The following is a 16,107-nucleotide window of genomic DNA, read 5'->3' on the forward strand; positions in this document are numbered from 1 at the left end:
AGGCAGAAGGACCGAAGTACACTGCTGAGGGGAGCAGCGGGCGGCAGGAGAGGTCTGCACACCATGTGGGACCCTCACCCGGTGGCCGGGGATCGAACCGGCACTGCAGAGGCTGTGGGCAGCTTTGCAGTCCAGCACTCAATCGCTGCGCCACCAGGGGAGGCCCTATTGCCTTGTCTCTTAGGCATAGCAAATACCTGAAAAATTAGTTCATACAATATGAAATGATGGAACTTTTGAAAGGTAGTAATAAAGATTTAAAATCACCAATACTATTGGTAGCCTTTCTTTTTTTTTTATAAGAATGGTTACTGTTTAAGAAGTGTTTGCAGCCTGAATGTGTTGTCCCATTAAGTCGTTCATAAATGCTTATTGACTTTTCTCCCTGCACTGAGCACATGTCTGGGAAGAAGAGTTTGAGTAAGATCAAGGTCTCTCTGAATAGATGGATATCTTAACTAGATAGGACAATATATCAAGCATTAAAATAGGGTCTGAGCAAAGTGATCATCGGCACAGGGAATGGCATGGCTAATCATGACACAGATGGTTTTCCTCCTTAGTTGATAAACATCTGTTCTACTTGTAATTCTTCTGTTTGCAAATCTCACTAGCTTGAAGTCTGGGCTAAAGAGGGATCATAGAGATGATTGCTTTTCAGTTTTCCTTTTGAACTCACAGGTTTAAAAAATTGGGTATTTTATTTTACAGTATATTTCATGAGAGCAGTGGCGACAACGTGTGTGGAGAACAGATGGGAAGTGCTGTACCCAATTATATTTATAGATGACTGTATATTTCCCCCATCACACTTAAACCCTCTAATCATTGTTCCATCTCTGCAACAGAATGGAGAGCCATTGGATATCTAAGGAAAAATGTGGTTTTTTTTATTTGCCTTCTAGAAAAAGGGGAACAAGCAATCTTCAAGATATTTTTGTCTGTTTTGTTCACCTACAGCAAATCACTAGATTTTGTTGAATCAGCTAATCAGTAGTTGGCAAGCTGATGCACACTTTGTGTATATCAGTCATTCTGTTTGTACTCAGCTGTACAAAGTGCTGTGCCTAACTACAGTGTCTGTTCTTGATAGTGGTGGCGGTGTTGGTTTTTCACTTTCAACCTCTCACATCTTTAACATTATGGAGATAGATAGAGATATTATGGAGATAGATATTATGGAGATAGATAGAATTTATAAAAATCAGGCAATGATGTAAGATTGTATAAAGTTAAGTGCTAAATTATTTGGTAGGAGTTGATCCAAGGTCAGCATGTTGGATTGAAAAAGAGCAGCTTCAGGGGATAGGTGGAACTTGAACTGGACTTTGAAGGGGCGGAGTGGGGGAGGAGGAGGAGGAGGAGGAGAGGAGCCCTCATGTTACCTCCTGAACCTTCTCTGAACTTCTCTCAAGACTTATTTTTAAAAAGGAAACAAAGCTAAAAGGTTATTCATCATCTTCTATCATCTGGCATATATGACAGCTAATCAAAAAGTTATTTTGTAATGTATCTATATGTGTATTTTTTCCTCAAAATAAAGAACATCTGGGGCATAATGTACATATTACCTTAGTGATACTTGTTAGAATGCAGGCAGACGATATATTTTCTCTTTCATTGAATAGAAAAGAACTCTCAAAAGTGAGTATAGCTCTGTTTATTTTCATTTCATGGATTGAGCTTTATTACATTATTGTGAACAGGTTCTTTTGTATTCTTTCCTGGATTATGTGATCCATTAGGAGGAGATGGTCCAGTAGGAGGATACTTTTTCTGTGTGGTTCAAACAGATTCCAGGAGTTTGGTGCATTGCCTGGTACATACTATGTGCTCAGTATGTCTTAGTTCAATAGATGGATATATATTTTTACATTGTAAAAATATTTCCCATATCGTTATAGATAACTATATTCTGAAGATTTTACTGTCTCATTAACTATTTGAAAATGTGAATTTTTAAAAATTGAAATAGCATTGCATTACAACATAATGTACTGTGGTAAAGTCCACTGCTTAAGCATCCAGTTCTTTCCTTCTCCCAACTATTGACCCTTTGTCCTGATTTACGTGACCTACCCATCCCCCCTTCTTTTGTAGTAACCGCCATGTGGTGCCATATCCATAAGTTTATTTTTGCTGTATTTTCATTTGTTTTCTATATGTCCCACCTATGAGAGAACTCAAAAAGTGTTAGTCTTTCTCTGTCTGGCTTATTCACTAAGCATAATACCCCTTATTCATGTTGCTGCAAATGGCAATATTTCATCTTTTTTGTAGTTGTATAGTATCCCATTGTATATATGCACAGCATCTTCTTTGTTCATTTGTCAGTTGAATGGTGCTCAGTTAGTTCCAGCTCTTGGCTGTTGTAAATAATGCTGCAGTAAGCATGGTGGTGCATGTATCTCTTCAAATTATTGTTTTGTTATTTTTTGGTAAATGGGATAACTGAATTGAATGGACTCTCTATTTTTTAAATTTTTTGAGAACCTCTGTGCTGCTTTCCATAATGACTGTACCATTTAATATGCCCACCAGCATTGTTAAGCTTCCCTTCTTTTCACATCCTTTCCAACATTTGTTGTTTCTTGTCTTTTGGATAACAGTATTTCTCTATTTAGTGCCCGGTTACATTTTTACTACCTGTCCACCAGTTTCCCAGTGCCTTTATGCCTTAGAAGTGATATGATCTATTGAATTTTAGTTGGTTAGGACAAATAGAGTAAAAGGCAATTCTAAAAAGGAACATATAAGGAAGAGTAATTGGCTGTAAGTATGGAAAGCTGAATAACTGGACTCAGAATTTTTGCTTTATTTTTTCTATATTTGTGATATTGTAAGGTTTTCGTGTTTTTTGTCAACATTGACTTAACAATTGATAGTGATACTAGTTAGATGTAAATACATTACTATGATTCTGTTTATCATCTAGGAAAAGTATTGCTCTATTCTCATTATTAGCTTACCGCCAGTCTGCTCATTAATTTCCCTGTGGCAGGAGGCTTTGCCTAATACATGCTCACAGCTTGTAGAATGGACAACACAGTGAATAGATAACACTTTAAACAAATTCAGTCACCTTTTAGGACTTGTTAAGTAAACTTTTAATATTCTGATACTGTGCTTTTGAAATATTGTGCTAAATGTCATCATTAGGTCTTGCTGTGTTTGTCATCATATTAGCCCCTTTGTTTTCAGTTCACATTTGTCTTTCAAAGGTAAACTGTCTCATTTCTGAAGTGCTATTTTTCTCAAAAGCTGCATTTGAGCAAGGAGGATGTTACTACTTGGTGGATCTTTTCAAATGAAACAGACATCTCATTAGTTACATTGATTTATAAGTACATTTGTTATAGTAGTCAACAGTGAGTTGCATTACTTTTTAATTCTTAGGTTTTATCAACCTTTCTGTTTGTATGTTTTTCAGTGACTGATGTTGACTAAATGAATTGTAGCATGTATGTACTAAGATACAATGAATGAGTTCTGAAATTGTAATAATAAAAAGGCAGTGACATAAAATGCCATGAAAAAATATTGACTCTGTTTATGAACAAATTTCCCAAGTTGTACTTAAATTGATATAATATAATTCATAATACATGGTTTTGAAAACAGACTACCAGCCAAAGCCATATGTATTTTCTTTTGATTTTGAAATTATTTGAATGTGAATTTCTCATCATTGAAAAAGAAATAACTATGAAAGAAACTCTGGAAGTGAAATCACTGACCCACAGGGCATGTAAATTTTGAAGTATGATAGGTATTGTGAGTTGTGCTCTTTCACATTTCATTAATAATTCATGGCATGACTTTTTCTCCCAACACAGCATCTTTTGCATCTTTTCAAATATTGTATCTCTTCCAGTTAGACAGGAAGTTTTCATTCACATTCTCATATTTGAGTTACCCATTTGTATTGCCCATTCTGGTGCCTAGCCATATCTTTTGCCCTGTTGGGCTTTTGATCTTTTTTCTTAACTCTTTATATTGGGAAATATTGACCTTTGCTTCCTATTTGATGAATTATAACTAGTTTGCTTACTTTGGTCTTGGTTTGATTTTGTTTTCACCATGTCTTTTTTTTTTTTTTTTTTTAACGGACTTTGGGCCATATTTTTAAGATTTTTAAGTAGTTGTGTTACAGGGCAGGGAGGGGACACCCCACAACCCCCAAACCTACCTGCTCTAAATAGGTTCTGTCATCAGCTGCATCATGACAAAACATCTAAGACTTTTAATGGAAAGTTAGTGTGCAGTACAGATAAGACAAAGAATATAGTTTGTAAATCTGGCACTCGAAGTTTCCCATCCCCTCATGGATAAATGTCCAGCCAAACAGGATTGGCCCAAAGCAAGACCCAAAAGCCTGCCACAAGTCTAAGGCAGCTTCTGGTGGGGGCCCAGAAAAGAGTCAGAAACAGACAACTCTGGGAGGAAAAGAGCAAAATCTAAATAGAGATAAAAGCTGTCATTGTTAACCTCCCCACGGGTCTCTCACTCCCATCTGTTTCAACCTGTCCAGGACCAAGAAGCCAGTGCAGCTTTTTCACATGTCTCTCTGCTCCATGTGCCTCCAGGTCTCCCTCCTTCTTGCTCTCTCCATCTTTCTTCCTTCCTCTCCAGTCTCCTCTCCAGCTTATTCTCTTCCCTGCTCAGCTTTACTCTCTCTTGGGTGGGTCAGGGAACCTGGAACCTCCCCTCAGTTGAGTTTGCCAATTTTGTCTTTTGTGACTAGTCTTCCCAGGGTTTATTTTAGTATTTTATTGGTCTAATATTGTGCATATATTGTGATCCACTTGGAGTTTATTCCCTTGTGAGGTGTGAAATATGGATCAAAGTTGGGTCTGTTTTTTGGATATTCAATCCATTCCATTGATAAAATATAGATATAATAAATAGATTCTTTATGTTAAAATATTTCATAGAGTAAGTTATCACTTTAGAATTTTTCAAAATTCCCAACATAAACATTTAACTTTTTGTTTATTTTTTAATATGGAGATTGCTGGTGGTGTAAGTTTGGACACCCCACCTTGGGGTTTTTATTTTATTTTATTCTGGTATTTTAAAAATTCATCCCCTCTGCTTATATTCTTTCTTTAATCCAAAGCTCAGAGCACAAATTGAGCTAATGTTTTGTGTGCTTTGGGACTGCTAGGCATATTTTTTCCTGGTCCTTTCATGGAGGGCACAGCCTTTTAAGTGTTTCATAGAGGATTAATAGTTCTAATTTCTTGCATCTCTTCTGTGTCGGTGTGAGAATAATAATCAAATAGTGTTATAGTATGTTTATGTGTGGGGGAAAAAAACCCTTAGGCCTTCCCAATTTCCTTTTTCTTTCTTGACTCTGGGCAGGGTAGGAGCGGGTTCTTTTTTGCAAAATTAGCAATATATTTAATTACTGTAAAGCTTTTTGATTATATTTTATCAGTGTTTCTAGATACATGTGGTGGGAGAGTTTCCATCATGTTGCCAGAGTTGAAGTCTCCAAATATTTCAAACTCTTTTTCCTTTCTTGGTAGTGTATGAATAGTGATTAATAATTTTCTTTAATGCCTCAATTAGAAAATGGGTAGAAAGGTTAAACAATTTTTTAGCTGATCTTTTGATATTATTATTCATCTTTTGGCTACAAATCCTGATCAAGCCAATGTTAAAACTACGGCTACATGCTTGTCAGTTTATCTCAGTTAATACTTGTCCTAAATTATTTTGTTTCCTTAAATACTAGTTATGAATGTCATTCGAAGTTTATTTCCTAAGCTGGTAGCTATTTTATTTGGGGCCAGAGGGGCGAGATTCCAATAGTGTATGGGAGAGGGAAAGAGTGAGAGGTGGCAGCACATCAAAGTGAAGTAGAGGTAGGAGGAGTGAGAGGTCAGTGGTCAGATGATGCTGGATGTAGTTTGAAGTAGGCTATAGAAGGGGGAGGAGGACCAAGTAAAAGGGTATATCTGGACCAGGACAGGTTGATGACATTCAAGTTAGATAAGTGAGAAAACACAGAACACCTGTGGTCCACTCCCTTTCTCTGCTGGTCTCTGACCTGGGCATTCATCTCTTACACCTCTAGTACATTCTGCTTTGTTCATTGCCTTGGTAGTGACAAGATAGAACATTTATTGTGATAAGCAGTTTGCTAAGTAATTCCTTTTATTTTCTTTATTTTTATTAAGGTAGCATTGGTTTAGAATACTGTGTGTAATCAGAAATATAGAATCCTACCTCTTCAGGTATATGTCTACGCATCAGACCTGCTGCCAACACACCACAGTCCTCCACCATACCCCCTTGACCCAGTTCCTCTCTTCCCTCTCTACTCTCTTTCTCTGGTAACCTCAGCTTTACAGTCGGATTTCTAGGTTTTGTTACTGGTTTTGTGTTATCTGACTTTCATATTTTCTAATTCTTCAGATAGCTCTGTTGAAGATATATTATCTTTCCTATCTTTCCTGCTTTAAAGGTGATAAAATTGAACGTTGGGAGGTTAACAAATACTGAGCTACTACATGGCAGAGCTGGAATTTGGAGATGGTAATAAGTAGTTCAAAAACTTGTATGCTGAATTTCTTTTATACTACCTCATGAAGCCTTTTTCAATAATTTCATCTTTTTGTTAATTTCTTAGCCTTAACTGAGTGCAAATTTGCTATGGTTCATACACTCATGCAAATGCTGAGTGGCTGGGTCTGGGTGGGCTCCACAATATCTTTTTATAATTAAGTCTTGGTAGAGGTCTTCTGGAGTTATTACTGTCTTACCCCTTGTCCATACTGAGGACTGATCAAAAATGAACAAACCGTACCTGATTAGATACTCTTAGTAGCCCAATGTTTTCTTCATCTAGCTGGAGATTTTTTTTTTATGTTAGTGATTTTGTTTTTTGAAATAACAGTGGGTTTGTAACATTGTATAGGCTTCAGGTGTGCATTATGTTCCCCGTTAACTTTTAGTATATCAATGTTAATAGCAATTTAAAAAACTAGCAGTTTAGCCTCTTGAATAACAGAATTCTTATATTGTTACCTTTCCATGCTCTGCCAAACCTCTTCGATTTAGGACATCAGGAAGTTCTGTGATTAATTATTAGATAGATTTAGCTGTGTTTCCCTTAGCATGATTCTGGGAGGTAGCTTAAAATAGCCAAAAAGTAAGCAGGATGAAAACTTAACCATTTTGGGATGTGTTAAATCTTTTAAAATCAGTGAATGCTGGACCTCTCTGGAGGTGCAGGCAGTTGAGCACAGCACTGTGAGGCTGTCTGCAGCGCAGGTTTGACTCCCGGGCTGGCTGGGGAGATACCCACATGGCGAGGCAGACCTCTCCTGTCTGGCCTGCTGCTCCCCTCAGCAGTGTATTTCAGTCAGTCTGCCTATTCTGCTCCCTACTCTGTCTCTGGTGAATCCTCTCTCCCTCCCCCCACCTCTGACCTCTACCCTAGTTCTTGTATGCATGAAAAAATAAATTAAAAAATATGTATTAAAAAAATCAATGAATGCTATTAATGATCCAATAGCTTCCCTGGAAATGAACATTTAATGTTTAAGATGTTCAAAACTTCTTGATGTCCTTCTGTAAAATGGGCTTAATTGCTTTCATGGTTGTAAAATTGGATCATCAATCAAATTTGACTTTTTAAATAATGAGATTTGTTTCTTTCCTTTATTAACTTGAAGACATGATAGTAAACTGGTTTGTCAGTCCCTCTATCACAGTAAGAAGGTGAGGTCAAAAGGAGTAGGCTTGTTATATTTTACTTAAAAATTCAAAAATTGAGTTTTATTTGCATAGAGATGGACTGGGTTAAAAATGAAATAGCAATATGCATCAACAATGCAGATTTTAGAATTTAGTACTTGCCTTAAAAAAACTTTTTAATACATTTCTACTTTTGAAAGCATGTTAATTAGGGATCTGTTCTTTAATGGTATGATTTACCTCTGGTCTTTATATCATTTTACACAAATTTAATAAAAACTTCTCCTAAAAGGTTTGTCAGGAACTATAGAATAACATATTACCAGAAAATATATACTAGCTACTTAGGGGAGTTACACATATAATAAGAAATGGGGACTTTGTGTTGTAATTGAAACATGGCCTTTTCCAATTTTTAATTTTTTTTATATAGATATGCTTTTTGAAGACTTTTTTTTTTTTTTAAGATTTATTTATTTATTTATACAAGCACTGGGTACAGTCAGAAGCGCGGGAGGGTGAGAGAATTCACCAGAGCCAGAGCAGGGAGCAGAACAGGCAGAAGGACCGAAGTACACTGCTGAGGGGAGCAGCGGGCGGCAGGAGGGGTCTGCGCGCCATGTGGGACCCTCGCCGGCAGCTGGGGATCGAACTGGCGCTGCAGAGGCTGCGGGCAGCTTCGCAACCCAGCGCTCAACCGCTGCGCCACCGGGGAGGCCCTATAGATATGCTTTTTGAATGCAAATATTGAAGGCACAATTTTCCTTACTTTGAGTATCAGTCCCTATTTGTAAGTAGGTCATTTGTTCACTTTTAATGAATCACATTTATGAAATGTTGGTTTGGTTTTTTTTAAGATTCTAAATAAAATGTCACTGTTATATCCCTACTACTTAATTAGCCCCAGCTATAGGGATCTCCTGCAATTTAGGATGATAAATTACCACACTGTGGCCTGTGCTTTCTCAGCGTGCGTCATATATTACTGTAGGACACTGAATACAATCAAAAGGTTAAATTCTTTGCACAGTACTAATATAGCATCAGAGAGTTTTTGATTTATACAATCTTGAACTCCAGATTCTAAAGTACAAAAAACTCATAAATTTTTGAATTACTTTAGAACATCTATTTAAAAGAACATCAATTTAAAGAATGATTTTCATAGTAAGTTAATAGAGAAGTAAGTTCATCATTAGGAAAAATGAAGTACAACAATGAATTTGATATTTGAATAAATGAAAACAAGTGATGTTTGCTGAATGCCCACAATATACTGGTTTGACTATATCTGAATAATCTGATGAATATAAATTCAGACAAACTGGCAGTTATAGTTGCTGGATACGTTGAGTGGTGCAGGCACCTCAGTCAGCCTGCAGGGAAGAGAAAGAAAAGGGGAATCAAAGACTTCCTTCAGTAATTGATATTAAAGCTCATCTAGGAGAAGTGGCACTTTTGTTCATCATTATTTGAACAATTTTCTCAGCAAATGAACTTTATTATGTTGTAGTTTTTGCTCATCATTTGCTCTTCTGCTGAAAATTCGGTAAATAAGAAAATAATGAAAAAACCAGAGTCCTGTCATGTATTTTTTTTTTTAAGATTTATTTATTTATGCATACAAGAGCTGGGGTACAGGCCAGAGGTGTGGGAGGTGAGAGGATTCACCAGAGACAGTGGGGAACAGAACAAGCAGACTGACTGAAATACACTGCTGAGGTGAGCAGCGGGCGAGACAGGAGAGGTCTGCGCGCTATGTGGGTTGCTCGCTGGCTGGGGATAGCTTCATAGTGCTGTGTCTTGAACCACCAGGGAGGCCCCCATCAAGTGTTTTGATATAGCCAGTTGCCTACCCTTTTGTGTATTTGTGGGCTTTTTTTCTCTTTCTTAGGCACATAGACATACTCTTTGTTCCCTAACACGTTTTGCATTGCAGAGCAGAGGTGGCATTATGCCTTGATTTTTAAACCTTTTTTAAAAAATCAACATTATTGGGAGAATTTTCATGTTAGTAAATATACCCTTGTAGTTGCATCATTTAATAGCTGTATTATGTCTCATTGTTTAATAGGGTATAAAACACATTAGCTGTGTGACTCTTGTTATAATGCTTGTAGATTCTTGTGATTTTATTTTCTTCCCAATAAACACTTCGATGTCATGAAAAATCTTCATTTATTATCCTTAATTCTGTGGAATATGTAAAATTGATGACTAGGTATTTCAATCTAGCACATTAACAAAGTAAGCTGTTATGTAGTTGAACTCTAGTTCAAAAAAAACTAAATTCTGTACCTTCCCTGTTTAAGGGTTGGAATGAGAAAGAGAATTCCTCAAAGGAGCAAATGGACAGTTATCTTTTGTCACTCCCTTATCTCACATTTCCTCTTCAACCTATTTTGGTCAGAGTTGTGTCCCTAGAATACTATTGAAACTTCTCTAGCTATGGTGGGTAGTGATTTAACAAATTTAAGAAGCAGGACTCAATCAAAATATCAGCAACGGTTTCTGTTTGGATGCATTTCTTTTTGGAATTACCTTCTCCATTTTTGTTTCCTGGTTTTACTCTTATCATGACTCCTACCTACCTCTTGGTTTTCTTGGCTAACTGGTTCCATCTTTTTCTGTCTATTTATGTTCCCCAGGCAAAGTGACATTGAATTTGTAAATTAATCCAAACATATGTCTTGAACCTCTTCTACTTACCTTTTAACTGGCTATTTAATATCTCTTGGTTGTTTAACCCCAGTTACTCAGTCCAAGAACTTAGGAGTTATCCCTAAATCCCTTCTTACCACTCACACCTTCCTTTTACTCTTGTCTTTCTTTTCTTCGCAATATATTCTAACTCTACCGTATTCTTCACTGAGTCAGACCTCTTCAGGCCCTCTGTCCCCTCCACTGTATCCTAGGTACCTCTGGCAGTACTGGTGTGGTAGATGTCCAGTATGTGTGTGTTGAATAATGACAGACTCCCCTATTTTTAATATTTTATGTTTCTTAATCCCACAAGGAATTTGAAGTAACTTAAAACATACTTTTAAATTAACAGAAAATATCATTCATGTAAGATACAGATAGAATAAGAATGACTGATGGGAAGTTGAATATTCAGGTTATGCAAGATTTTTCATGGTTCTTAAAAATGGATCAGCAATTTGGTCCTGACTTCTTGACTACCAAAACAACCACTATCCTGTAAAGCAAAGTAATTTTGTGTGGCCAATTTTGATACTTACCCTTGAAGTAAACTGGGGAGGTGATGCTGGGATGAAGTTCATGGAAAGCAGTTCTAGAAACTCACTGATAAGATGCTTACTTACATCAGTATTTCCTCCCTATCCACTCCCCCCATGCATGCACACTTCTCTGAGTAAGGTAAGAGCTTATTTTACTTCATTGTGAAGGTATAGCTCTTTTATGACAAAATAATGAGAAAGCATTTACTTATCATTCCTGAAACAGGTAGCTCATTGTAAAGCAAATTGAAAATTAGCCATACAGTACCAGTACCACTTTAGTTGAACAAGACTTCTGATTAGTGTCCAAATAGATTGTTGAGAATAGTACTGTTTTGATCAAGTTACTGTATGATATAGTCTGTGGTCTCTATTAAGAACTTTTCATATCTAGCAGCTTACATTGAGAATTAATGAGGCAAGTTATTGGTGCATTTTATAAAATATAACCCCAGAAATCTTAATATACAACTAGAGAATTAATTGCACTTTAATAGAAAAAAATTCTCTCAGTTCAACCTGTTTGCTTGATTAGATTAAATTAGATTAGATTAAAATTGAATGTATTTAAGATTAGTTTGAGGATAAGGTAAATCTTTTATTAGGACCACCTTTAAGTTATCACTTTATTAATGATACAACTGAATCCTTCAAATTACCATATAGTTTAAACAATTGAAGTATTTGGAGAAGAAAAGCGTAGAATATGTTGTAAATAGTATTGGTCACTGCTAGCATACTAACTTGGAAATGAAAGCATCAAGTCCCGAAGACTCATTTCATTTACCAATAATGCTCTTTTCTTTTGGACTCACCACCTCTAGTCTTATATCTCAGACATTCTTTTAGTATAATGGAGAAAATATTTGGGAGATGGATGGATGGATGGATGGCAATTAAACATCTTGTCAGTAGCTGTATAAGAAACTCAAAGTTTCCCGTTGGTTTAATCATTTTATTTTTTTCAATTGAGAGTTGATAGCTTTGTTGAGTGTCTATTAGGTTAAAAAATAATTTTGCAGTATGGTGCAATGTTTTTGCAACACATCCCTATTTGTGAGATGTATTTGTGTTCATAGAGCTTTCCCTCTCCCTGTCCCTTCCTTGTGATTTTGTTTTTCACATTGTCTCCTTTTATTACTGTAACTGTCTTACTCAATAGGGCTGTCCTTTCCCCTGTCTATTTTGTTCTATACATGCTGTCTCTTTTGTCCTGAAGCCTTGCTGAAGCTTGTCACAGAAGTCTTATTACCTTTCTAACTTTCCCCCAACTTTACTTCAACTCTGTCTGTAATTACTATCGTCTTTCTCCTAGAGTGACATAAGAAAATACAATTTGTCAACCCAACAAAAACAGTTTCAGAATCTGACTGCAGAACTGAGGTTAGCAATGAGAGTGGGATTGGGGGAGGAGGGTCGAGTGGACATGGAGTGGAGGCCTATTGGTCTTTAGGTGGTGGGTGTGGAGTGGCAACATTCATTTGAAGAGGTGTGACCTTGTATTCCTACAGTGCTATACTGTTTTGTCAGCCAACATTTTATCAGTTTGAAAAAAAGAAAACTACAATTTATCTCTGTTTTTTTAGTACCAGCATAGACTTTTAAAGGGTAACATGAGATCTTTACAAAAGCATTTAGATTGGGATTTTGGCAAATCCTAATTTGATACTTCATTTGGAAATTATATGTATTTTTTACTGTTGATGTGATGTAATTAAAAAAGAAACATACATGGAAAGAGCAGTAGGTACCCTAGTGGAACATTTTTTCTTAGTGAATTTTCTGTCAAAGTATTTGGTCAAATACGAACTGTGTGCCTATCTCTGAGGGAATTTAGGAACTCCAGCATTTGGAGATTTGACTAAACTTCTTTACATTGAATGCTTTTAGAGTTGTTTTTTTATTTATTTATAGGTTATTCCCTGTATTTCCAAAATTGCTATAATCATACTTTCTAGTGACTCCTTTTCATGAGGATTTAAATAGGCTACAGAAGGATTTTAAGTGGACAACATGATCACTTCTTTATTTCTTTAGTTTTTAAAAATTAAAAATAAAATTTCCCCACTATCCCTTACACCCTTCCCTTTGACCCTGTCTCCATTCTGCACCCTTCTTAGCCTCAGAAACCTCACTTTGTTTTGTTCTGTTGGTTTTTAATAAGTGTTTTGCTTTGCTGACTCATATACCAAGTAAGTGCAGTATTTGTCATTCTGACTGGCTTTATTACACATAATTCCATCACACTTCTTCCATTTTGCTGTAAATGGCAAATAGAGTTTATTGTAATCGGTGACCTTGTGGACACCTGAGAAGACAGGCCTTACAGTTTGAGGTACAGAATTTGAAGTTTGATGGACCTCTGTTTGGACCCTACCTTTCTTATTTGTTTCATCTGTAAGATGCAGGCAGTACCTCAGAGGGACACATGTGAGAACATGAAATGTAAAACATCTAGCATGCTTCCTGCAAAGAAAACTTCCTGAAGAAAAGTTTAGAAACTTCTTGATTTGCAGGTGAATTTATCAGGAGTGGCACTTGTCATGTACCAGAGTGTAGGACAGATTCTACAATATCAAGGTGCGAATGAAGAAACAGGTTTTAATGGGGAAAGGGGACATTTGTGAGCAGAAGTCAGGATCTACAGGAAGTGGGAAGGCATGCGTCTACCCCTGTTTCCACTCAGGGAAGCCAGTGTTTGGGCAGTTAGCTCAATAGGAAGCATAGATTTTTCATCCCAGTGAAGATATCCTGTCCCCTATTATTCTCCCTTAATAGAGAATAAGAGATATATCAGCCTTCTCAGTGAACAGGCAGATGAACCACAGGGCACCAGACAGCATAGTTGTGGATATCTGTGGTCATTTGGGAAATTCACTGTTTAGCATATGATGATTGGGGCCCCTGGGAAGTTGGGTCTGTCTTGCTGAGACAAGAAGCCACAGTCCTGTCCTACGCTGAGCACAGTACAGCCTCTCCTGCTGGGTGGAGGATGTGGGAGATTGCAGCTCACCAAGTACCCTGAGTGGCTCTTGACATCATCTTCACACAGTTCTGTTTTCTCACATCACACTTTATTGCCAGGGTCAGTGAATCTGTTTTCTCAACAAATAAGTGTTAGGTTAAGTGAGACGTATGTTAGATTATTTTTATGCTTTTAAGCAAGCAGATACCAGAATAGGTAACAAAGCAATATATATCAGCATCTTTGAATGGATGTTGTTCTGAATGAAAATTGATCATCACTGGCCCAGGTTCAGCTCCATTTTACAAATAATTATTGCTTTGTTTGGGCATGGTGTAGGCTTTATTCTAGAAATTAAAAGGTGAGTAAGATAAAGTCTGTATCACAAGGGAGTTTAGTGTCTAAGGTGGGTAAAATAGAAGTAAAAGAATCTCTTGAAAATAGAAGTAGAGTATAATAAATACTATGAGAAATGTCACTGGAAGGTTGAAGATTGAAAGTGAGAAAAGGTCTCAAAAGATAGCCAGTGTTGAATCTTAATCAACTTCACTCAAAGCAGCCTTTGGGGAAGAATTTTAAGTATAATGATATCATCTATATTTTCTAGTCTGTAGATTGACAGGAGACAGGAGGAAGGAGAGTGAATTGTCTTTTTTTTTTTTTTTTTTCATTTGGGTATGACTCATGGAATTTGGACACTAGCAAAAATATTTTATTTGTTTGGGAATCGGGCTTTACAGTAGTTTTTAGTGAATTGCAGTTCCTTAAAACATTACATTTTAGTATTATAAATTTACTGATAAAATAGCAAGGACTCAGCCTAAGGTGGGAAAAAATAAACCAGCAAGATTTTGTCAACAAATTTCAAAGGCTGTCAAACTTTTTAAAAATGTTTATGAGCTAAGGGGGCCAGATGGAAATTGTATTTATTAATCACTGCATGTTCAGCATGCAGTTCATCAGGGAGAAAATGGACAAAGCAGTAGAGCACTGAGGAACAGAATATTCTTAATAGATGCTCTCTTTTTGGAGATAATAAATAAAAGGTCAGATTTAGAGTAATATCTATATCTTTGGTCGATTTAGAGTGCTAGGCCTCACTGGAACACATGGGCTGTCTGATGCTGAAGTTCGTTTAACTTCTGGATATGCCAGGTGGTATTTCTCCAGGCAGTCTTGCATAATCCTTTCTCCTCCCCTGTTCTGTAGTTAATAATGCCAACTTTTCCCAGCCACTTTATAACTGGTAGTTTTTTTTTTTGTTTTTTTTTTTTTTTAAGATTTATTTATACAAGCACTGGGTACAGTCAGAAGCGCGGGAGGGGGAGAGGATTCACCAGAGCGGGGAGCAGAACAGGCAGAAGGACTGAAGTACACTGCTGAGGGGAGCAGCGGGCGAGACAGGAGAGGTCTGTTGTGCCATGTGGGACTCTCGCTGGCGGCTGGGGATCGAACCGGTGCTGCAAAGGGTGCGGGCAGCTTCGCAGCCCAGTGCTCAACCGCCGCGCCACCAGGGGAGTCCCTAAGTGGTGTACCAACATGGTACAGTTGGCTTGCCTTTGACTTTTCATATGGTACTTTTTCTTTAGCTAATATTTGTATATGATAGAGGGCAAAGCTGGGAAACTACTGTCCATACCATCCATGTAGCTATGAATGCGTCCTGGAAGACACTGCCCTGCATTGCATGTCTTGTGATTTACTAATGTCAGTCAGCTTAGACAACTGCCAGACACCAGAATCATGGATAATCAGTAGCAGTAATGACCTTGACTTGGCAGCCTGGGAAGTTGGCATCAGTATCTTTTAAATGTCTTAAAGTAGCTTGTCAAAAATGACTAACCAGGTAGCAAGCCCAGTTTGAGTTTAGTACATATGTTAGTTGTTATCACAGTGCTTTGTGAAGCTGTAATCGTCTCGAGATTCTGTTGCTAGAATTCAGAGTGTAGATGCATGTGCATGTGTGCATTTGTGTAATTTTTTTACATTGGCAGTTCACTGAGTAACAAGTGTTAAGTGTCGTTTGTTAGACTTTCATGATGAATGAATTTTGAAGAACTCTGCTTTAGATCACACAGACCAGACTGCCAGGTAATTTGTTTTTGTGGTAGGTACTGTAGCAAGTTTTGGAATTTGCAGCTAAATCATAATTAAATGTCATTGAATATTATTTTGATGTTATCTCATTTTGTT

General features: G+C 37.1%; 1 protein-coding gene and 1 long non-coding RNA gene across 3 annotated transcripts in view; one reads left to right on the forward strand and one right to left on the reverse strand.

The window, feature by feature from the left end:
- Positions 1 to 11,076, reverse strand: part of LOC119240647 (uncharacterized) — a 38,174-nt gene extending 27,098 nt beyond the window's left edge. For both annotated transcript variants that reach the window (XR_005124153.2, XR_008551013.1), the window contains exon 1: positions 10,950 to 11,076. This is a non-coding gene — a long non-coding RNA (uncharacterized LOC119240647). The remainder of the gene's footprint in view (positions 1 to 10,949) is intronic.
- Positions 1 to 16,107, forward strand: part of DDX10 (DEAD-box helicase 10) — a 219,261-nt gene that overhangs the window by 94,738 nt on the left and 108,416 nt on the right. The window lies entirely within an intron of this gene.

Source organism: Talpa occidentalis, unplaced genomic scaffold (genome assembly GCF_014898055.3).
Source record: "Talpa occidentalis isolate TD23 unplaced genomic scaffold, MPIMG_talOcc4v2.1 talOcc4.12, whole genome shotgun sequence".
Taxonomy (NCBI): domain Eukaryota; kingdom Metazoa; phylum Chordata; class Mammalia; order Eulipotyphla; family Talpidae; genus Talpa; species Talpa occidentalis.